The sequence below is a fragment of the Heterocephalus glaber genome, unplaced genomic scaffold (genome assembly GCF_053883595.1).
Source record: "Heterocephalus glaber isolate CG9 unplaced genomic scaffold, H.glaber_assembly_v1.0 deba00000347, whole genome shotgun sequence".
NCBI classification, from domain to species: Eukaryota; Metazoa; Chordata; class Mammalia; order Rodentia; family Bathyergidae; genus Heterocephalus; species Heterocephalus glaber.
This window is the reverse complement of record NW_028258143.1, coordinates 64,405,316-64,430,668: the sequence shown is the minus strand read 5'-3', so window position 1 is coordinate 64,430,668 and position 25,353 is coordinate 64,405,316. Positions and strand designations below refer to the sequence as shown.

The window sequence follows — 25,353 nt, the reverse complement described above, 5'->3', positions numbered from 1 at the left end:
ATCCGTCAGTAGAGAATAGTGGTATCACGCACTATTAATCTAATATCACATAGGCATGATCCAGGCACTTCCCAAAAGCTTCACATATGACTACATGAAGCTTTGGAGGGACATCTAGATATGAGCTATAACATTTTCCCACTAGCCCAAAAGACTCGTGTGCAACTCTATGCAAAATGCATTTAGTTCATCTCTAAGAGTACAAAAATGCTAACAGTTTCAGCACTGCTGAAAAGTCCAAGTGCAAATTCTCTGAGATTGAAGACAAACTCTTAGTTGCAACCCTCTGTAAAAATTAAAAGGAAGTTAAACTTTTCCAATACACAAATGGCACAAAATAAATATTCTGTTACAAAAAGTAGAAAGAAAATTACAGACAGGAATGGGACCACAGCAGGACCAAAATTCAGCAGGGGAAACATTAAATCCCATAGTTCCATGTCTAGCATTGGTGGGAGAAAGGACCTGTGGCAAGATGTGAACTCTAAAAGGGCTTAGGCAGCTCTGCCTCTGGTGGTGGCTATAGCTCTCCTGGCTTCTCTCTTGAACTGGCTTTGCTCACTCTTTGGGGTTTTCCTCAGAGGATCCAGGTTCCTGGCTTCTCATACCTTCTGGGGACTCCACTGCACTTTCATCCTCACACACACAGCTTCACACACTGCCTTCTTCCCATGGGAAGAAGAGGCACACTGCCTGGCTTCCCATGTCTGCTTCTGAAATCTGGGTGGAACCCTTCCTGACCCTACAACTCCTGCATTCTGCATGTACCTAAAACCAGCACCACGTGAATGACACCGAGGACTGGATTAGTAGCCAAGCTGACTTCTCTCTGGGTGTAGGACTTGAGTGCCTAGATGGCTAAGTACTATGAACTCAATCCAGAGCAACTGGTTCCCTATGTCACTGCCATTCTGGAACTTTGTGCTTGAGGGCTCTTAAAGCTCAGTCTTTCACCATTGCAATCTTGAGGCTGCAAAGGGTACAGTCCTCCTGGGTCTTGTGATACCCTCAGGCCCTTTCTCTTGTTCAGTTCTGAAGTTTTTGACTTTTTATTGCTAATATTCTCAGCAGTCAAATTCTCCCGTTTCATTTCTGCAGGCCACGACTTTACTGGAGCTTTTCTTGTTGCAAAACTCAAAACTTGTAACATATTTTGGTAGCCCTTTGCTCTTGATTCCCAATATAGACCTGGCAAAAAGCCCCAACCGTACCCATGCCACTACCTCAATATTAGACTGCCTTGAAATTTCTTCTGTCATATTAATTAACTTGCCACACTCAGTCTGTTGCAAAGTCTGTGAACATGAGCAAAATGCAGAGAAATTTTCTGTCAGCTCATAACGTACATGGCCTGGAATTAAATGCCAATGGAGTCTTTCTTCTCAGTTGAAACTTCTTGAGCCTAGTCTCTTCCAGCTACACTGGAATCAACATTCTGGCCTTCTGACCCCTGACCAGAATCTCCCATCAACTTTGGCTCACAGCGTTCGAGGGTTGTTTCTGCAGCCAGTATCTCCAGCTCTTTCTAATCTCCTCTGCCAAGCCAGTTCCCAAAGCTTCTAAATCACTTGTGGAGGTAGTGTCACAGCAACCCCACTCTCGATACCAACATCTGGCTTAGTTACTTTCTTGTTGTTTGGACACAATATCTGATACCCACAAGTTAAAGTGGAAAAGTTTATTTTAGCTCAAAATTTGTAGAGGTTTCAGTCCATAGGCAGCTGACTCCTTTGGGGCATTGCTGGAGACAAATAGTTCATAGCATAGCAGGCAGCAGTCAACAGACTTTCTTCTCTCTTCTCCTTTATATTCCATACAGACTGCACGCCTATTCCCTTTTCTTCCTTATTTAATTTAGTGACCCTTCACCAATTTGAAGACCTTGATCAAATATATAGTCTGTGACTGTCCATTTACATTTTAGAATGAGGTACTGACAGGAATAGTCAGCTTTAACCAATTGGTGGCCTTCCCTACCCAGAGTTCAAGTGAAGGATACACATATTTTTACGTGACCCAAAGGCAGTAAGAATCAGTCCTTTCTCTTAGGCCAGTGTCTGCAGAAGAATTCTTGAACCCAACTTCTCGGCATACACATGTGTGGCTCCAGTGTTTGAACAGAGGAGGAAAAGGACTGTGGTGTTAGAGATAACAGGTCTGCATTTACCTATGGTCATCTTATTTTCAATTTAGTGCTTCACCCGTAAGGACAACTATGTTTGAATTCTTTAAGTTCAGAATATCTTACCTTCATAAGTTCTAAAGAAAACATTTATTACATGACAAGGTCAGGGGATAGGAGGTCTTTCTGTTAGAGTTACGAAAATACATCCAGGAATATAATTGCTCCTCAGAGAGACTAAACCCATGCAGCCCTTTTTGTGCTCAGTGTTCCTTTTTATTAACATTTGAGATATGACTATTATATCATAAATAAAGCCAGAGACTTCATGCACTGTGGTTAGTCACCTAGTTCCAAAATTTTTCACAAACATTTCAGACACAGATAACCAATGACAGACATTTAGGAAATGGGGTTGTTTCTGTTTGAGGCACCCTATTAAAAATATCCATAGAAAAAAATCTCTCACTCAGATTTACATGTCTTTAGGCAAAGATACAGCTTCAGCCCAGAAAAAATTAGAAATATAGTTTTTTGTTTGTTTCTTCAATGTTAAATTCCAGGAAAATATAATTCTTGAATCTTAAACTATAAACTACCACTACAGCCATGTACTTATACAATATTTTGTGATTAGTAAAATGCTTTTAAAGCCTCACTTTCATGAAAATTCACAATAATCATGTAAGTTTGTTGGAAAATAAGATCATTTGACAATCGTACAAAAAAATGGTGTTTAGAGAAATGAAATGTCAAAATGGAACCATCTTGTTTAAGTGTTTAATCAAGTGCTTGCTTCTGTCCTTAGCATAGAAATTAGCTACAATTGCTTTTTGAGTTTCTTTCAGGAATAAGTTAACCTTACATAGTAAGTACCAGAACATAAAAAAAACTAGAGTCTTTTACTGTCACTCTTCCTGACTTATTCTTAAAGAAGAGAGACTGAAAGAAGGAAGAAGTAGGGAGAGAGGCCTGAGAAAGAGAGAATAATTGTTTTCTCATCAAAATATGAGTACAATCTCATTTATGATCCTTAATGATAAAATAAAATTTACTAAAATACTTGTTATATTTTAAATATATGGTTACCTTTTTGACAGTCTCACCAGAATTTTAATAGTGTTTTTATCACTTACAGGGGAAAAATATTTCCAATAGTGATCAGTAGGTTTTTAATATTCACCTTTATTAATTGTGTCCTGATTGGGCACATGGAATGTTCTGGATCAGAAATCTATTTTTTAATTAAATAATTTAAAGAAAATAAGTCTGTTGAACTGTGAGCCAGGTCAATTGTCATATGTGAGGAGCCTGACACCTCATAGCATTGTAGACAGCTACATTAGATAGAAATTAATATACAATCAGAGAAGTTCAGCAGAAAAAGATAAAGACAGCAGAATTGTCACTGGAGGAGCATCTGAAGAAGACCAGGCCTCAGGATAAAGAGGCAATGACCAGACCTACATGCCTCGCTAAGGGATGAGCAGTAACTTGGAATTATACTGTAATTGGTATCTCCTGGTCCAGGAAGTGCAGACAGATCTCAGTTGCCCAGGTGGGTGACCAGAGCATTGGACCCATTCCCTCCCAAAAACGCCTTTGTTCTTTCCATGAACACTTGCTACCTGACCCGCTTCCCTATTGGATCAACAATATTACCTAAGTGGCTATACTTGCAACCTATAGGTTGAGGGCAGTTTGCCCACATTGCATCCATGTTGTGACTTTGCTGTATAAATTACCCCTGGGAAAGGGCCTCAGTGACAACTAACTTCTGGGACCTCTTCTATCTCTCAGCACCTGTTCCTGTTCCCCAATAAATACTCTTAACTTATTTTGTTCTTTGAAATTCATTCTTCAATTTCAGGGGACGTGAACTTGGTGTATTTGATGTCTAGCAGGTTGGGAGTTATATTTTCCTTGATATTAATAGTACAGAGATGAGAAAAAAATATTCTCTTTTTCCAAAAACCAGAGAGAGGTATCTGTTCCCTTCCCCACTTGAAAGGACCCCTTTACTAATCATCCCATTGTTATGTAAAGGCATTGCTTCAGGAGCCAGATAGACCTAGAAGCATTCCCTTGTTCCCGGACCACATTTCTCTTTGACATGTAAACACACAGTACAATACCTGGTCTGTCCTCCCTGTTCTAGGTGGGGAAGGTTTTGGAGACAAGAAAGGTTTTACTTTCACTAATCAGAATAACTGCATTAACTGTGTATGCTGTTCTGTTTGTTCCATTTGTGCGACACTTTATAGTCACTATTTTCTTTTTAAATTTTAGCCCTTCTGGTTATTGTGTCATAATACTTCATTGCACTTGAGTTGAATTTTCTTGAGTGAATGACATCGAGCACATTTATATGCCTACTGTTCATACCCTAGGTGAAGTGACTGTTCAAGTATTTTATCTATTTTTCTATTTGTATGCTTTATATTGGTTTGTTCAGATTCTTTAAAAATTATACACATATAAATATCTTTTACCTTTATGTGAGTTGAATTTCATTCTCCTAATACTCATTCAAATGAGGAGCAATTCTTAAAATGTTACCTTATTTCACTATATTAATTTTTTCTTTAAGTTCAAGATGTTTCTCTAGTTCTTAAGAAAATTTTGCTGACTGCAAGATCAGGGAATCAGTCTTCTAAGCTTTCCTGTGAAATATTTTATCTAATAATGGAACTTTGAATACTGTTCATGAATATTTTATTTTCTCTTCTTTTGAATTTTCACAGGTGTCATAAAATTAAGTTATAAATTTGCCAAATAAAAACAGTTCTTACATCTTCAAAATAGTGTCTCTAATTTATAATAATTGCAATGGTACTGTATATGAAACTTCTTTAATCTTTCCTCATGGAAACCACAGGGAAATGTCGCCCACTTCCCTCCTCCCACCTTGAAGTGTACTGGCCCATATTATAAGTATGAACCTAGTGGTTTTCTTTTCTTTTCTTTTTTAGGTGGATAATTTAAGCATTCATTGAACATTCCTTGAAATCTCTCTATCTGTCCCTTAATTTAGGATTGTGCTCCTGCTCACTACTTTCTCAATTAAGCCAATTTATTGCCTTACAGCATTCATGAGAAATTTGGGGTGTGACAGATATGGAAGGCAAGGAAAGGGGCCTACATTTAAGCAAGAGAATGCCATGGATCATCTTGGGAAAAACTTCAACCCAGTCTGGGACATTGCTGTCTTAAAAGTACAATTTTTAGTTCTGATTTTATCTCCTTTTAATGTAGTATTTATTTCTTCTATGGTTTCTCACTGTCATTAGACTGTTATCTATGGAAACGTTTTGATACAGTTGCAATTGATGCACTTATTAGTTCACAATCTTTATTGACTTGGTTAAAAATTTACTTTTTTGTGTCTAATAATTGGTCTAAATTCTCTTATTAATGTTAAGGTTGTAGATCCTCTTGAATTTTCTAGATTTGAGATAGGTCTAGATATTTACAGAATCAAGCATTTTATTTCTCTTCTGATTTTCACATGCTCATTTTCTTTAATTTGCCTTCTTACAGTAACAAGCATTTCAAGGGCAATGTCAAATGTGACTGATAACAGTAGCCTTTTCTCACTTCCAATCTTGTGAAAAACTTCCAATATTTTAATATTGATATGATATGTTGTATCCACTGGGTTTGTAAGGATACAGGTCATGGATAATTTCTATTTTATTCCCAGTTTGCTAAGTGTTTTAACATAAATGAGTGTTGAATTTTATCAACTATTTTCTCCATCTATTGACATGATCATTAACTTTCCCATTTATTCTAAATATTATTAATTTCCAAATTTGAACAAATTTATATTCCTAGATTAAGCCAACTTTATCATAATGCATTGTCCTTTATGAAAAAGATGGATTTCATGTAATACAATGGTGTTGAAAACTTATATTTATGACCGTGAGAAAGATTTGTCAATACTTTGCTTTTTTGTGGGAAGTTTTTGCTAAAATTTGGAATAGAATCTTTGTTAGCTGTATAAAACCAAATGGTAAATGTACAACCTTTTTATTTCTCAGGAACCATTTTTGCAGTATTTGTGCTCTTTTGAATTTAAATGTTAGGTAGACTTTCACCAATCAACTATGGCTGACCAACCAACTATAGCTGACTTTCTCTTCTGAGTGTGAACCCCAGGGCCTTTGCACTGAGCTCTATATACAGCATTTATTTATTTATTTTTAATTTTGAGAAAGTACCTCACTTAAATCACTGTATTGTCCAGGCTGCTTGGAATTCGTGATTCTCCTGCCTCAGCCTCCCAGATGGCTGGGTTTACAGAACCCTTCCACTATGCCTGCCTGGTGGTTCATAACTGAGGTTTTCTTTTTGAGAAGATTTTTATTTATAGATTGAATTTCAAAATTAAGTTCAGATATTCATATTTTTGTGTGCATTTTAAGTTGCATTTTCCTAAGAATTTGTATCGTTATTTTTCCATTTTTATAAAATTGTATTTCAAATTTTTACTTTTTTAATACCTGTAGAGTCTGTAGTGTGGTAATATTGCCTTTTTTGTTCCTATATTAGTATATGTTTATTTTCTTTTGATCAAGCCTACTAACTTTAAAAATAGATTTGATTTTATTAAATGACTAAATCACAGTTTTTGGTATGTAAGTAATCTCTGATTTTATTTTTATTTTGGGTTTTTTTTTTTTTTTTTGGTACCGGGGATCAAACTTGGGTCCTTGTGCTTGCTCAGCAGGCAGCGAAACCACTGATCTAAATCCCTGGCCTAATCTCTGATTTTATTATCTTTATCTTCTCACTATAGTCAAGTTTAATTTGCTTTTATAGTCCTAACTTTATAAGCTAGGAAGTCTAATTGATTTTTATTCTCTTTTATTATGGCATATTTTACATGTACTTAGACGCTGTACATTTTCCTGTAAACATTCTTTTTAAATGTTATATTTCCTTGCTTTAGATTAATCTGATTCTATATTTTTATTATGAGATGATTTTTGTAACATGTGAACAATTGCAGATATCTACGTGTTTATCTACCTTTATTTTCATGAAGTTGTACCTTGATATATTTTATTAGTTTGAGAATATTCTAATTCTCTATCTCTTAAAAGATTGCTTCTGTCTCTTTCTCTTTCATTTCTGGGACTCTAATAAGAAATATTTTAGTAACTTATATCAGTTCATTCGCCTTTTTTCTGTGTTTTCCTTTTTAAATATTATATATCAGTAAAATAAGTTTTTTAGTAATTTATTTAGTTATTGTGCCTTCTTTTTTGATCAATCTACTATTGAATACATCTATTGGGTTTTACATTTCACCTATATTTTTAATTCTGGAATCTCCACTTAATTCTTAAATACAGTATTCAAATCTCTGATAAAATTCTATGTGATGTTATTATTTTCTTCATCTTTGTACTATTATTTTAAAAATTTGTATGCCCAATATAAAAATCACTTGTGCTTATTTCTATAAGCTAATTTCCCTTGTTTCTCTTTTGTTTTCATTGTTGTGAGTGACAAATTTAATAACATTTTTGCCACTTTTATCTTCATCTTTAAAAGCAATGATTTTGATTTTCTTTTGGAGAATTCTTGCTCCATCCATCATCAGGCTGAACAGGGAGATCATCACAAAGTGCAGACTGAATGGGCTCTAGGTGAAGCTGTATTTTTGGACAGCTCAGACTCAATCACGCCTATGGCACAGTCTCTGATGGAGATCGTATTGCTGTGTTTACCGGGGCCCTTGATTCTTGGTGAATCCTGATTTACACTTTTTCTCTTTAGTATTATGAGAATGCCAAAGATTGTTTCTTTCTTGTTACCCTCTTGTCCTGCTTAGTAAGAATGCAGGAAGAGACTCAAGGAATCAACTGCTGCATGCAGGTTCACTTATACTCACCTGCATTTTCTTAAGGTCAGACTTCTTTTTCAGAGGAAATATGACTGGAGATCTTGACACCTTATGGGATAGTTATCTTGACCTCAATCCTCACTTAGCTCCATTCTTCACCCAGGACTTCCAAAGTACTTTAGTATAGTCTTCTAAGAACAAGTTCCTGAAGAGAAGAACTATACACACACACATATAAAATGGGTTCATCTCAAAGAAATTACTTTCTTCCAAGATCCTGACCCTACAAGCCCTGAATGACTTATCATTTTCTGTTTCCTTTATATTTATTTTAAACATTATATTACAGTTCATCCACTGGCTTTTGCTATTAGGCTACTGTAGCTTCTAGCACAGAATAACTGAGACTGGATGGCTTAAACATTGGAAATTTATTTCTCACAGTTCTGGAGGCTGGAAAGTTCAAGATCAAAGGACATGCTGATTCAGTTCCTGGTGAGGAGCCTCTTTCTGACTTGTACATTGCTGCCTTCATCTAGTATTCTCCTAGGTTGGAGAGAGAGAGAAACCAAGCTCTCTGGTGTCTCTTCTGATAAAGTCCTGAATCCTATCATTAGGTCCCCACCCCAATGACCTCACCTAACCCTGATTATTTGTCAAGGCCCTCATGTGCACATACAGTCACAGTGGGAAGTCAGAGCTGCAACATGTGATGGAGCAGGGGCTGCAGATATCCGTAGCATCTGTGTTCGTGATATCCCACCACAGAGGGCATCCAGTGCATCCAGACATTCCCTGTTCAGTGACCATGTAGGTTGTTAAAGGAATTGATTGCTAACTGAAGAATTGTATATAGTTTGTACATTGAAATATTCAGGACAAAGATATGATAAAAGGAAACTCCAACTTTATGACTTTGCTTTTATTTGTATAACTCCCATGTAGTACTGTAATGTATAACAGAGCATAAAACTACCATACTATACAGTACAATCAGCAAGAATTACAGTGCTATATAAACAAAATGTACTGTACAAAAATAAAGGCATCAAGACTCTATTATCAAGATGTTCAGAACTGTTAAGAAAAGGTTGTAAGTCCAAGCAGCAGACTGTAAGTTAAAACAGGGCACCTCAGTCATAAGTCTGAATAGTTGTTAACAAGGTAGGTCATTAAATGAGAAGTATCTGCAATTAGCTTGAAGAAAGAAAATGTTTCTGAGCAAAGAGGGGGTTTAAGTACAGTGTGTTTGTAATTTACAGTAGAAAGGTCTAGAGTAAGACTAGAAGAAACATACAACAGTATTTAACCCAGTAGAAAAGAAAGTTCATTCACATCAAAGGAGGCATAATGCTTAATACAATTGTTTATTCCTTGAACTATGCTGCTCATTTCATCAGATTCCCTGGGAAGAAATTGGGGGAAAAAAGTCAGAGGTCAAAGTGGTATCTGTCCCTTGTTTTCTTACCTACAGCAAAAAGTAAAGGGCCTTGTGTTATTAGTATGCGCAGAATATTTACCATGGGAAATAACATTTGAAAACTTATGCATAAGTCTCTTGATTTATTATAAATGTAGTATCTACTTAGGGTTTTTTTTGTTTAAATTATTATATGGAGTGACTTTGAATTAGTTTTTCTGTTGATTCCCATAGTCTCCATTTTAGGTAAACTGTAGAAAGTATAAAGTCCGGTGTTTCTTCTTTGTCTCCTAGAAGAATCCCATCACGTTGCAGTGGTACAGTCTTAAAACTTAATTGACACTTAATGTTTTCTGACCTCACCTCACATGAGCTGAGATACTACAAATAGTTTGACTCACTTGGGATAATAATGGTTTATTTTCTCCTGTTTTTAAAAAAATATTCTGGACTTGACATTTTTGTACTTATTCTGGCATTTCATATCCAGACAATAACATAAATATCTAAAACCAGTATTCTGGCCTTTTCCTTGTGCTTTATCAGGTGGAACAACTCTGTTGTTTAAAGAACATACTGAGGTGCTATACTGAGACTCCAGTCATAAATCTTGAACAAGTAAGTGGTTTCTTTCTTTCTTTCTTTTTTACTAGTTCAGAGATATGGAAGCACTACATGAAGACATATTGACAGGGTCTTTTGGGCTACATAGCCACCTAAATAAATATGCAGTTACTTGTACCTTGTTGCTCTACTATCAGCTAGGTTTATATACCTATTCCATATTCTGCATAGTCAGTGAGGATAGGGATCTGTCTCACTAGAACACTTTCTTATACTTCAGCTTTCTGAAAGCAAAAGAAAAATTACTCTTCTACTTTATGATCAAGGCTCAGACATTGTTTTTGTTTCTATTCATTTCAAAACATTATATAACCAAATGGATTTATAAGGGAGATACAGTTGGTACATGAGCTGTCACATGGACTTGGATCAAACTAAGGGAGTTATATTTCTAAATATTAGAGGAATACTTTCTATTAGAAGGTAATTTGCAAATCTGGCCTTGAGTCTGTCAGGAATCCATACTTTTCTTTTCTATTTTATCTTGTTTGCAAAGAATTTAAAAGACTGTCAGAATTTCTACTGGATCCATACAATTTCAAATCCATTATATTATACTCTTTCTATCTCAGTGGTGTTGGGTTTTAATTTTTATATTATCAGACATTTTAGATTCTTACTGGGTATTAATACTATAGGCTGTGAATCTTGATTTTATAAGATTCCTCCATTATGTGGGTCCAAGGTTAGTCTAATTAAATTTGCCTGAATTATTTGAGACCTGTGTGGAGACTTAATGATGAAAGAGGCTTAAGTTATGTGAATTATTGAAAGACTGTCAAAGGAAGTTATATTCTGCCATGTTAGGTTCAAATATACAGTCAGATTTGGTTGGCTACTCTGAGCACTGGGTTATGGATAAGATGCTGACTTACAACACACACAGTGCATTTACTTTTGTGCTTAGTAGAGGAGACAAATATTAATTATACAATCAACATTGGATATGTTATTGCTACTTGAGAGATATATATTGAAAGAAAATGATAAGTTTATAAAGGGAACATTGGAAAGTGACTTAGACTGGTGGGACTGGGAAGAAATCCCTGCATAAACTTCTATTATGTAAGTGAGGGAGGTCTCAGTAGTGATGTCTGCTGCCATCTTTGGAGGGGAATATTAGCAGTGTATTAATAATCCATTTCCTTTAGTTCCATGGAACTGTACCTAGACTATGCCCTCTGGTCATCCTGAGGTTGAGTGTCAGTGCAACTCATTCTAGCCAGTGAAATGTAAGTCCCGTGTACCATTTTGTGCTGATACCTTGAGGAGAAGTTGTGGCTCCTGTACAATGACTTGTGCCTTGTTACTGACTGTATTCAACAACAGAACCATAGGAGATGGTGGATTAATAGTATGGAAAGAATCAGTGTTTCTGAATCACTATATGAAAAAAAATAAGTGCTAATTCCATTTTACATTTTGGGTGAATTTATCATAACAATTAGCTTTTCTTTAAATAGTGTACTTTGTGACCATACTCTGATATGCAATAGAAACAAGTTATATTCATTCAGATATAGGCATTAGACTCAGAGTCAGCTTATCCACTGGTTAGTCCCAAATAATCAAGAATTCAGTTGGAAAATAAAGGAAGAATTTGAGTAATTTAATTCTACTCCTGGACAGAGCTGGCCAGCTTCATGAGTGTGTGGCTGATATTGGGCTCCCTGATCAGAAGGGAACCTTATTCAGTTTAATGTTATGCCTCTGTCACCTTGAAGTCCCTAGCGATTTTGGAACAAAAGGCCCCTGTTTTCATTTGTTGTTGTTTGGTTTGGTTTGCTTTTGAGCCTCACAAGTTCTGTAGCTGGTCTTCTTCCTCAAAGTAGGTGAATGGGAATGATCTTGCTTTGCAATAATAATTTAAGTGTTGAGTCGGTGAGCAAAGGTGAGGGTCAATGTCATGTTCAGGTAAGTGTAAATTCCATGTCTGGTGAGGAAAAGGGTGGCCAAAGAAAAAGTCAGTTATGTGAGAAGACAATGGATTAATATAAAGTAGAGAGACCATGCTAGGAAAATATTAGGAAGAGATCACTATCTTGGGTAGGTTAAGTTTCTGCTCCTCTTAAAGCATGAATTTTCAGCTAGATGTATTAAAAAATCATTTCCTTAGAAAATTTGACTGTTTTCCATAATCAAAAAAGCTTGATTAAATGTATCTATTAGAGTACCTGAGTATGGATTTCCCATCCTGCTAAACTATGTTTCCATTGAGAAATACGACTGGGAAGTTGGAAGAATTCAGTTCTACATTTCATCTGTATCCTAGTTCTGAAGTGAGCAGCATCACACTCTGGGTGCAAGTGGAACTGGACGTTGTTGAAGCTGCATCTAGATCTTTGAGTAGAGTGATACAGTGAGGGAAAAGATAGCATGGTGGACCTTGACCTTGTTCTGGTTGAAACTGTGTAGTCCTGGAGTAAATTGAGCTATGAATTGAGGTTAGAAATTTAGGTTCTTCTCTGCTTATGAGAGTGATGCATTTAGTATGCAAAATCATGTTAATTACTTATTACTTTGGCTCAGCATTCCTTAATGTACAAGTTTTTTCCCCAGCTTATTCCTGACGTGTAATTTCTTGTGGTGTTCCTGAACGTTACTGTGAGAATTTATTCTACTTATATCTAAAAGGCTTGGTGTGCCTGTTTATCTTATTGTCAATTTAACAGTAATAGGAGACTCCTGGAGATGTGATTGTGTAATAGAAGTGCTATACTTGTCAGTGAATCAATCCACTGAGGCTCACAGCTGCATGCTGTCAGGAGGTGGAACCCCACTGGAGGTGGGTCACTGGGGCATGCCTTTGGAGAATGTGTCTCTTATTGGCACTCTTCCCCTCTGCTCTGTTTCCCAACTACCATGAGGTGACCAGTTTTGCTTTACCATGGTTTTTTACCATGATATTCCTGCACAGGAACCAGCCTACCATGGACTGAAACTTCTGAAACCATGAGCCAAATAAACCATTTTGAATGTCAGACATTTGTCCCAGCATTGGGAAAGCTGACCAATACATTTGGACTCCCTAAGAAATGTATCTGAAATTAATTTAAGATACATTTTCTATAGGAAACAGCAGGAAGTTAAAGATTCATAAAAACATCATTTAATGCTAAATGTGACCTATGCAATTCAGTCTATATTAGGATAATAAGTTATTACTTATAAAATAATAAAATTACTTATAAAAAGTAATAAAATACTTATAAAATTACTTATAAAAGTAATAAAATACATGAAAATTTAAATAAAAATAAGAGAAAAATAAAATACTGTGATACATATTGAGGACCATTGGTATGGTGATTAGAAATAGTAAAGATATTCTGTTCCAATATCATTTTATGGAATATATTTTTTAAACCTTTTTTTGCTCAGAGTTGCCAAGAATCAAGCTTTACATATCCTTTCATGTATATTTTCTTTATACTTCTCTGATCACAAGACAACTTTCAAATGATCCACTTACATGTGTTCCAAGATACCTGCTCTCATATCTGTAGTTATATATTTTACCATATTGAAATCACCAAAATCCTATCCCTGAAATCCTAATTTGTTTCATGGGGCATCCTTAACTTTAAATCTGCTCTAGGAGGCCTCTGGGTTACATTCATTAAGTTTCTACACCTCTTAGCATCTGTTCATTTATCTCCTCGATCTATTTTTGTATTAGTATAATTCAAACTGAAGAAGATAGCACAGGCTATTTTATCTACTATCTAAAGGCATTATCCTTTCCATTTTTCATTCCTTATTCTTTCCATCTAGAATTTGCCAAGCTGGCCCATATTCATTGATTAGCCCTGGGGCATTCTCACCTCAGGACTTTCATACTTTCTGTTACTCAGCCTGGAATGATTTTCCTTCATCTTCCTCACTTCATATCTGTGTTCAAATACTTTTTCACTGAAAATGGCTTTTCTAACTACATTAAGCTGTCCTATTTGTCTGTCCCCTTGTCATGGTATGAATACTGTATCTCTGTCTCCTGATTATTTCTTAACATAATATTCCTTATGCCCTGATAATGCATTACATACTATCATTTTTGGTCTTTTTCACTTAAGAGAATGTAATCTTCAAGAGAAAAGACACTGTTCCCTCTTCCCCCACTATTGAAACTCTAGTGAGTAGAATTCTTGTTACATAGTGAATTCTTAGTAAAAATTAACTGAGTGAATATGTGGATAAACCAATGAATGAACTGTGAGAATGATCATGAGAATTGCTAAGAAGTTGGAAAGATGTTTTCCTAACATGACTCAAAGAAAATGTTGGCATTGAAATAGCATTAAACATGTATAAGATGCAATGAAATGGTAAATAGGTGGGCATATGAAAACAATGTTATCTCAAGGGAGACATATTCTCTAAGAATGAATAATATTCTACTTAAGGATAACACAAAATTAAATTATTTTAACAGGCACCTCATGAATATATGTGAGCCTTGGAACTTGTAACTTTCTAAATCACGTTTCTTCAAAATAATGCTTTCATAAGTTAAAATAAAGCTCTAGACAAAATGTGTACATTACTAGAAAACAAAGAAACAAAGTAAGTGAACAAAAGGCAGAATTTTGTATACTGAGACTTACTATTTAACAAGTGCTTTTCCTGAAGCTATTTTTTTTCTTTGAAGTGGACTTGAAAATGCACTAGATTCAGAGCCCAAGACCTATAATCTAGATTAATTAGTTAATTCTCAGTTTCACATAAAGAAATTGCCTCAAAGACATATTTATACTCATGGGGTTGAAATAAAGACTGCCCATTATGGTGAGTCTTGTCAAGATAAGTGGCAACTATTCATTTGTTAGGTCCCTAAAATTTATAACTTCTTTTATAAGCTAGAGAAAAACTAAGAATGTCCTGAAACAATAACAACCCCCCTCACACACACACAGAGCTTTTATGGAAATTAATTTTTTGGAATCAACAAATATAACTCACACTAGCCTTAAAATTACTTTGAAACATTTCATATATTTTTTTCAAATACTGACAGTATATAAAGCTTGTTCTTCACAAGTAAGGGAAGAATAATTACATGAGAAACATCCAAAATATCTCATATGTCTAAATTAAGATTATGAGTTCTCTTAAATACTACCAGCCTATGGAAAAATTGAGAAACATCCTAAGTAAGCTCATCTTTTGTACATGTGGGAAAATTTCCCTCACTCTCTGCAGTCTTTTGTTTGTTCATTTCATGACAACATTTGAGAAGTCTTTAGATCCCAAGATGACCTTGAAAAGATTCAAATTTCAATTTTATACAAAGTAGCCCGTTTCTCCTCTTTTACAATCAAATTGGATATATGTTTTGTGATGCAGCTGCTGTACGTAAACAACATTTGGTATGACATCATGAGATTAGCATTCAAATGATAACTACCCATATTACTTCTAGTTATATGATCTTGGCCAAATTGTATCTATTTCATTTTCTTGTTTTATAAAATTGGTGAAGATTTCATAGAGTTAATGGGAACTATGAAGGTGATAAAGTATTGGGAAGTATAAAAGACATTTTTCTGTCTCACGCTATTCATTAAAATGAATTATTTAGTTAGTTTCTCTTAACATTACATCTCTATTCTATAGGGTAAAGTTCCTGATCTTTTTAAATTAAAGATTTCGGGGTAGTAATGGAGTCTGTTACCAACGCAACCATCTCTTATGTCTTCAAAAATGTTTCACCTAATTTATCCAAGATCAAAGTAGAATATAAACCAATTTACTGTGTCAAAATAAAAATTTAAGGTCAGACTTAAATAAGGAAGACTACTGCAAAGGGAGAATGCGCCAAACAAATGATGAATAAATGTCTCAGGGTGAAAGGGAAAGGATCTTATTTCTTTTATAAGGAAAAGTATACACATGGTTAGAAGGAACAAGTTATGAGAAACAGGATAAGCAAATGGCACAATCAAGGAACTGAACAGAAAAATTTTCTTTGTGGTCAGCTGATTCTCAATAGAGGCCATTACTGGGCATTTCTGTGCTTAACTGCAAGAATGATACAAAGTTCAGGGATCTAGGAAAAGGAGAAAACCCCGACTAAGGTCAAGTCAAGTCATGTTAGGCAGTATTTGAAGAGTATTTGGCCAGACACAAGCATAATAAACATGGTGTATCATGAGATGGGCTGCATACATGTACCAATTCCCCAAACAAATGTAACTATGATGTATTGCAAGAGTACACTAATAAAAAAGAGTAACAGATATAACACAGCAGCGTGTTAGTCAGCTTTCCCATCACAGGAACACAGTACTCAATACACAATCTAAAGAAGTGAGGTTTAATTTGGCTCACAATTTCAGGGGATTCAGTCCATATTTGGCTGGCTCCAAGACAAGAGCCTAATGGTGGAAGGATGCACTAGAGCAAACATGCTTAGTTCACAGTGGCTAGGAAGCAGAGCAGGGGAAAAGTGCCAGAGCTGAAGGAGGGAGGGATCAGATATAGATATCAAGGTCACACCTCCATGACCCACATAGACATCCCAGACGTGTGCTTTGCTAATCCCCTGGGCAGCTCAAGCCAATGAAATTGACAGTCCTTTTGCATTGTCACATGCAATACTCTTTTACTTAATACTGAGTATCTAGAATATCATTATCTACAGATTTTATTCTCCTTTGGTAAAAAGCTAATCAGTACTGATTAACATTCTCTAGGTACAGATACAGAATACAGATACATAGAACAATAGAAAAATAGAAAGATAGATATTAATATACACAATCTGATGAACAAAAATACCAACATTCAAGCAGTTTTATGAAATTTCAAAAATTTAATAAATTCCTAAAAATTTAACAAAGTGATTTAAAGAAAGAATAATTATGGCTGAATAAGTAAACTTGTACAGAAAAATGGATAGACATGGAAAACCTGAAAACTAAAAAGTGTGCTTAAAAGAAAACAGATTTTTATACAAAAAGATATTTTAATTATAGCCTGAGAATAAACATATTGTCATCTCATCAGAAATAGTATATTAAAGATGGGTACATAATTAAAATATTGCAATATTTCATCACTAAAGGCTAAACAAATGATGGCAGAAAGGAAAATAATTCTGAAGGTGTCATAGATATGGATGGCAAGGACGTTGTGGACTAAATTGTTTCTCAAAATTAATAACTCCAGTCAATGTGACTTTATTTGGAGAAACTATCATTATGCAGATAACTAAATTTCTTTCTTTCTTTCTTTTTTCAGTACCAGGAATTGAACTCAGGACCTTGCACTTGCCAGGAAGGTGCTACATCCCCTGCCCTTGAGGTAGCTAAGTTTCAATCAGGTCATAAATATGGGTTTTAGTCCAATAGTTCTGTTGTCCTTATAAAACGGCCTTATAAAGAAGAGATACCAGAAATGTGCACTCACAGAGAAAAGACTGTTTGAGAATAGAAGGCTGCCATGTACACGTGAAGAAGAGAGGTCTCAGGAGAAAGCAATCATGCTGGCAGCTTGATCTTGGACTTCAAGTCTCCAGAATTGTGACAAGATCAATTTCTATTGTTTGAGCCATTCAATGTCTGTTGCTTTGCTTTGGCAGCTCTAGCCAATTAATATAGAGGATTGGAAATCAAGGAAAATATATAAGATTAGAAGTAGATTATAAGCACTAGGAAATGGGAGGAAATTGAGAAAGAAATGAAAACATAAAACAGATATCCAATCTAACAAGGGAGAAAAAATGATGATTAGGTACTCAATTAAATTAAGAAAGATAAAGACAAGAAAAATAAATTTACTGAAACTGATAAAACAAAGAATTATAGAAAGAATTTAATAAAGCATTTAAGTTGATGCATGTGATTAGACAATGCTCCCAATTAAAATAACTATTACATTTGGCAATATTTGTATAAATTAGGCAGTTTCTCAGAGCTTCAGATACACATCTTGACCATTAATGATTATGCTTAAGAATAGTGAATATGGTAATGAATCAAGAATTGTCATTTCCATTAATTATAATGAATGAACTATTAATGATATTAGTATTTATATTGGGAATACTATCATTAACTTGTTTGATATTGTATTGGTCAGCCTTTTGCTACGATAACAAAATACCTAAGGCAGGTTGACTTTATGTAGGACAATAGGTTTATTTAGTTCAGAGTTCTGGAGTTTGAATGTTCAAACTGTATGGTGCAGTGTCTGGAGAGGTCCACCTTTGCATGCATCACTTCATGGTAAGTGAGCTGGCCTTCATACAAAGCAACAGTACTGAGGGCTGATCAGACCTTCAGCTAACTTTTGGGGAGAACTACTAGGAATAAAAAGAAAGAGACAGAGACAATTTTCAAGATGTAAAGGGGTAACTGGGAGGAGACCTGCCTCTAGTGGACAGATTCAAATAAAACTCCATAGTTGGCCCACTTTTAGAGAAGCACAAGGGGAGCAGTAACACCCATTTCATCCAATAGCAACTATAGAGAATGGGTGGATAAGGATTGAGTTAAGGAACCAGATTTTCCCTACACCCAAATGCCTGTATATTGACAAGTGTCCTCCACAAGCATGCAGCCTTCCACATATTTCCCTGTTCCCCAGGCAAGATAACCCTGACCTCAAGACTGTGAGGATGTAGCCTTGTCCTCAACACAGCAGAGCCCAAATGTGGTGCATAGCACTAGGTGGGAAGACACATGGAGCACTGTGTCTTTCTGGTTTCTCTTCTTTGTCTTATAAAGTGACCCAGATTCAATCATGGGCGTTCCATTCTAATCACCTGTCTTATGCTGATCACTTGTCCAAGGCCTTATCCCTACTACAGTAAGATTAAATTACCACCATTTTAGTATCATTAACAAATGACTGTGGAGATAAAGTCTTGTGTAAATTCAGGGCACAATCTGTGTTCAAGTCATAGCAATTTTATAAATGCCTCATTGATTATAATTTGCATTTGGGATTACATATTTCATGCTTCAATTCTAAGAAAGTTTTTTAAATTCTAAAAATATAATTATCGGAATTGAATGCAGGAATTAACTATTTCTGATGAAGGGGATTACCTGTGAACTCTTGTCTTGTGGAAGTTAAAGATCTACCTGAGTTTCTTAAAAATAACACTGTAGCAATCAACATAAGATATTTTCATTTTAATCATTCGAGCTCCATTTTTTAACCTAAGATTTTAAGGAAAACCAACCCATTGTGAGCAGATAGGTTGAATATTTATATATAACACCTGGTCAGCATACCGTATTGAAATTGTCCTTCCTGAATCAGCAGAAACTATAACTGCCACATCGCCAGAGGCAATGGCTTGTTTTCTCCCTTATCCTTCATCTCTCTGCCATTCAACACTGTTTATTCATTATTCCTTCTAGAAAGATTTTCTCTCCTGGGGTTTTGTGAAACCCATCATACCAAAAATTCCTTCTCAACTTAATAAGCTCACTTTTACTCTTTTCTGTCCTATATGGATGACCATTGTACAATAACTATTGGTCCTTTGTTCTTTGTATTAGAGAAACCTTAATTCTCTCTATGGCTTCAAGAGATATAATAAAAGTTTCTATTTGTTAGTAAGCATTTGTGTTTAGAAAAATATGGTCATTATTCCCTTGAAGTAAAATTGAGTCCCTACACACACGCGTGCGTGCGCGCGCGCACACACACACACATACATAAAGGAGAGTAAGAGCAAGATTTGAGAGATTTAGAGTCCTTTTTTTTTTTCAGGACAGGATCTCATTATGTAGTTCAGGCTGGCCTTGAACTCACTATGTAGCCCAGGGTGGCCTTTAACTTGCAGCAAACCTCCTGCCTCAGCCTCCCAGGTGGTGGGATTATAGACATGTGCCACCATGCCTAGCTCAAGAGATTAGAGTTCTAATTGCTAGTACAAATAAGGAAGTAGGGATATTGGCAGAATAAAATAAAGAATTGAAGCTAAGAGCAGAGAATGTGATATAGTAAGGACATTATAGAACGATTGAAGAATCTTCAATGACAAAGATATGCAGTATTTGTTTTAATGCTTTTTAAAAAATTAATGGTCTTCTTTTTTCTCTTATTTTTACCTAATTATGCTGCTCCATATTCAGCATTTTAAAGTGACCACTTAAACTTTTCCTTTGGTAATTTGCAGAAACCTACAGAAAGCATGAGATGCTTCTTTAGCCCTATTACAGACAGCTAAGTTAGGAGGAAATTAGTGGGCAGACAGAGAGGGATTGGGCCCTCAAGGATGTTGTGCAGAATGTGATACACATCAAATTTGTGAGTGTAGGCAAATTTAAAGAGTCAGACATGCAAGCTTCCCTAGAGATGGCAGCTTGAGATTATAGTGTAATTAGCACCACCCGGTCCAGTACGTCTAGACAGTGCATGCAACAGACATATAGGTGGGTGAACAGGACACCCTGATGCATATTCCCACCCATTTCCAGGAATGGCTTTGCTCTTCCTACGTTAAAAGCGATAGATAAGCTAAAGTTTACCTTGCTCGCCATATACCCTTGCTACGTTCCTCACCTCAGTATCGGACCAATATTTGCTAAGCAACAATGCTTGTAATCCTAGAGGTTGATTGTAGTTTGACCCATAGTGACCCAAGCTGTGACATTGCTGTATGTCTCTGCTGCTGCCTCATGAGAGCCAGTGGCCACCCATGCAAAGACCCCTCCTGAAAATCCAGGAGCTATTCCTTTTCTTTTTATTTCCAATAGAACTCTCCAGACCTCCTCTTTTGGTTAATGGCCTCATTCCTGGATGATGTGAGACTATGAGCTCCATACATACAATGCCAACACCTTTTTTGAATACCTTTACTTTGGCATTGAGCACACTCCGGAAATTCTTCAAGTATCTGTTATCCCACCGGACTCCAGGTCACTTTAGAACAGAAATTATCGCCTTTGATTCTAAAATAATACCCCACTTCTAACTGGTACTTAAAAATGAGCAACTACATTATGACAATGAAGATCTTAATATTGGTTATTAGGAATTCTTGGTTCAAAGGAGAGGAGACATAAGTAGGCTGGGTAACAATGATCTGTCTTAAGAATTGGAAGTGAGCCCAGGTCACATTAGCACATTAAAAGTTGTGAAAAACCCAGTTTTCTGGTAGACTGTGTTATTATACTCCAGAGCACTTTGTTACTCTGATTTGAGTTTAAGCACATGGCTTTCCCATTTCCTGACTGTGCAGTTTGTTGCCATATACTTAATTTATCTGAATTAAAATTTTGAATTAGCTAATTTTATTTCATAGATAGTCAAAGAATTAAATTATCAAATATAGGAAAATGAGTTAGTAATGTAAAGTAAATATAGTGCCTGATCCGTTTTTGCAAGGGAGGGAGGATGTTACAATGGGTTTGGACTGATTTTGCTTAGTTTTCGGTTTCACCCAGGGCCAACTGAGCCAGCCTGCAGTCACTTCTTATTTATGTCTGAAGAGAGCATAGTTAAAGAACTGGAAACAAATTTTATTTCTTGTTTGAAGAACCCAACTTTTGTGTCTGAGGACATAAAGCCAAATCACTTAGCCAAGCAGAAACAATGCGGCTGTACTCAAGGGGCATTGTTTGGTGGGGGCTGTAAATTCCAGGTGAGTATGGTGACCTTGGATTCAGTAGAAAGTCTCTAACCTGCCACTCCCTGAAGACTTCAGGAAATCAACTATTCGTGATGAACAACAGAATGGGGAAAACAACTAAATTCATTTTCTTAAAAATATTTACTTTGGATTGTCTTACCTTCTGATTGCAAGAGATGGTGAAAAAAAGTCTAAAATTTGCCTGAACTGCAGCGCTTTAGCTTTACTGGCAAGAGAAAAAATATATCTGTAATTCGCTTTGGAAAGCCCATTTCTTCTAACTTACTACAGAGATAGCTGCCACATCTAATTGTGTTTATGTAGTTTCTTAATTTGCATGAAAGAAGATAAGATAAATGAAAACTCCAGAGAAAGACTAATTCACAGGACTATTCCAGGCAAGCGGAATTTGTTATTCATTAAATGCTAATGAGCTCAGCACCCATGTTTTATTTGTCTCACTCTCTTTGAGATTTGAAAGGTCTTGCAATACAGTTAAAGTCTACAATAAACAGATGTGTGGAATTAAAGTACTGCCTTTTCTCTTGTTTCTGCTTGATAGATGTACAATTATTGCTTAGCAAGGCAAGCTAAGTAAATCAGTGTGGAAAGGTATATTTTCTTTCTGTTTAAGAAAACAATATAATCAAAATTAAACTCTTGACATGTGCACATTGTGCTTAATTTCTATACAATGTAGACATTCTACTTGTGTAGACTGGAGTCAAGCCTACTTTTAAAAATACAAAAATCAGATGGAGTGTGGGTCAATTGAAACTACTACATCATATCCATTGTTTTTACCATTTAAACATTATTCATTAGATTCTTTATATTTTCTGTTACTGTTTTATACAAAATCCAACAGGTAGAAAATAATAGCATAGATAGTGACAGTATAAATTTTACGCTTGCTTTTTTAACATAACTTTTAAAAAACCAGTTTTTTAACCTAAGTGTTATTAGTAGATTATCTATAAATGAACTTGGTCATTATTTAGAATTACTGAGTTTATTTAATTTTATAGGTCATTTGTTATTGAAAATTATTCTATATGTGGTACTGGCGGTTACATTACAATATTCTATATATAATGGGTACAAGATGAGAATCATGTTTCATTAATCACTGTTCATCTACAATCAAAACCGCCAATCTTCATAGTATTTGGTAGCAATGTTTTCCTAGTTAAAAGCACTCTCACTTTATACAAGCTATGATTCCCAAAGAGATTTAATTGAGAAAAAGAAGCAACAAAACTTTCTTTTTTTCTTTATACTACATAAAATAGAGCCAGATATCTACCAATATTCCTGTGGTAGGAATAGGTAGATTACTATAGCTCTTGCAGGGATAGATTAGTTTAAGTTTTTACTAGGGAAAAATTTACCCATGTGGTTGATTAATGACTAATTTTAAGATGTGATATATTTATATAAGATCCACTTGAATAATTTTGCTAGAACAAATCACATTTTTAATGAGCTAGATTATTTTTTTTTAAACCTATTCTCTTTCTGGCATTCAGATATGAGCAACATTTAGTGGTAACAAAAGACAAAAGAAAAATGGTTCATTTCTTACAATTTAGGGTACTTTTCAACAAAATATCTTCCACAGATAAGCATAACAGTTGCTGAAGAATGCTAATTAGTTTTATTTGTTTATGGACCCCTTTTAAAGCCTCAGCCTGTAAACACCTACAGAGATAGCTGCTGCATCTAATTGGAAACTGAACATTTTTTTAAGAAAATGCTAATTTTCTTAAGGAAAGAGGAAAGAGAAATGGTGAATATGTAAAGAAAGAGCATGAGCTTTAGAGAAATAAAGTTCAAAACTGACATAGCTCCATGACCTTTCCAATTTATTTGTATCAAAATTTCTTTAATAGTCCAATAGCTTAAAGAAAATTTCATATCACTATTGGGGATATGGTTGAGAGGCAATGTGATTTCAAATTGTAGATCATTAGTATCTGATTCACATTAGCTCTAAATTAACAGCCTAGAATATTATTCTCTGGTCAACTTACATATTTATCCCTACATTGTTTATTGTTTTTCCATAGACAAATGAAGGCAGACCTTTATCTACTGTGTTTATGGCTATCTTTTAGAACCTAAAAGCAGAGCCTGAAGTGTCATATCCTTCAGTAAATATTTGATACAACAATAAATCACTTACTAGCTAATTTTTAATTGTTACTGAGTTTGCATAAATTTCATTTCAACTATCGTTTTTCTAAAACTTCTGAAATTTCTGCCTTAGGATATATTAAAATGGGGACATTTAAAATGTATTTAAAACTTTATTCTTCCCATTCTATGTCAGTCTTTTTTTTAAGTGTATAATAACAAAGTTTAACTCAGCCATATTAATATAATATGAGACAATTTGAAAGTGATTAGTAAATGGCAGACTGAAAATATTTTCTCAAAGCTCTATGTTTACTACTACAAATGAAATAAACCTACTTTTCTTGACTGTACTACTTTGACTTACTGCTATTACTTCATGGAGAATGTGTTTTGAAAGATGAGCTCTGTTTTATAACACACAGATGCCAACGCACTATTTGCAACTCAGAAAATAACTTTAAAAAAAGAATGAAAAACAGCACTGCCTGCTCTCTTTGACCTCGTGGTCAGAGTCCAAATTACTTCTTGAAATTGAGAACTGAAACAGTGGCCTCTCTTGTGGATGCCCTGTGGACCCTGTGACCTGTTGAAATATTTGTGACAAGCATAATCCTCTGTTGATGGAAAAATTTGAGATGCACTTATTTTATTGAGTTATTGGATAGTTCAACATTATCTTTTTGTGTCAGATTAAAGTAAGAGCTTTGCTTCTCAATGAAAAGTTTATGGAAAGGCTAAAAGGTTATTTATTGTTTTGTTTGCTTAAGATGACCACAGTGGCACAAGAGCCATAGGCTGCAGGTCACATATGTCAAGGCTGTTTTGAGGTTGACGTGAAATATAGCTTGACAGAGACACTGTTAGACTCTGAAAGTGAGTACTGTATATACTTAAGTTCTCCCAGTTGGCCACTGCTACTTTACCCTTTATTGTAACAAAGCAAGCTCCCCTCAGCTTCTTCCACCCACATCCCTCTCAAACCAAAATCTGGAAAATGACCCTAAAAAGTTTCAAATTGTTTTGCATTTAAGAAAGAGATTTTATTCCACTTCCCATCTGCACTCGGTGGCAACACCACTGACTTGTTAGGCAGACAGGGCCGAGAATCTTCTCTAGATTTCTTCTGGCCCGTAAGTCACAGAAAAGCAACAATGATGGCGGCTGAACATAGCCTGAAAGACTCGGACACGGCAGACTTCACTGTCTAAATGACTGAAATTCATGAAGAGATGTGACAAATTTAATCCATGAGTGCTGAGGTCAACAATGAGATGCTCGATCACAGGGTACTGTGAATTTCACAGTGGGCGTCATCCAGAGCAAATCCTGAAACGCAAGGCCTCACAAGACGACCTATTGCTAGGCTGGATGCCTTTTTGTTAGTTTAGTTTGTTATTACCTTCAGGTTAGTGCTTTATCCTCCTATCTGCCTTTTACCTCTTAGTTTTCTCAGAGTCTTTCTTTAAACTAATCTGATCTCCAAACTCAGCTATACGCTCAGTATTCACCTGACCGATTCCTCAAAAAATGAAAAGTAGAAATTCCACTTGACCCAGCTATTCCCCTTCTAGGTATCTTCTGGAGAGAGTTAAAACATAATACTA

General features: G+C 35.4%; 1 long non-coding RNA gene across 1 annotated transcript in view; it reads left to right on the top strand.

Moving 5' to 3' along the window:
• LOC147829996 (uncharacterized) overlaps positions 1 to 23,889 on the top strand; it is a 28,085-nt gene extending 4,196 nt beyond the window's left edge. Inside the window, exons 2-4 of the long non-coding RNA XR_015447472.1 lie at positions 9,946 to 10,017; positions 17,263 to 17,325; positions 21,426 to 23,889. This is a non-coding gene — a long non-coding RNA (uncharacterized LOC147829996). The remainder of the gene's footprint in view (positions 1 to 9,945; positions 10,018 to 17,262; positions 17,326 to 21,425) is intronic.
• The last annotated feature ends 1,464 nt before the right edge of the window (positions 23,890 to 25,353 follow it).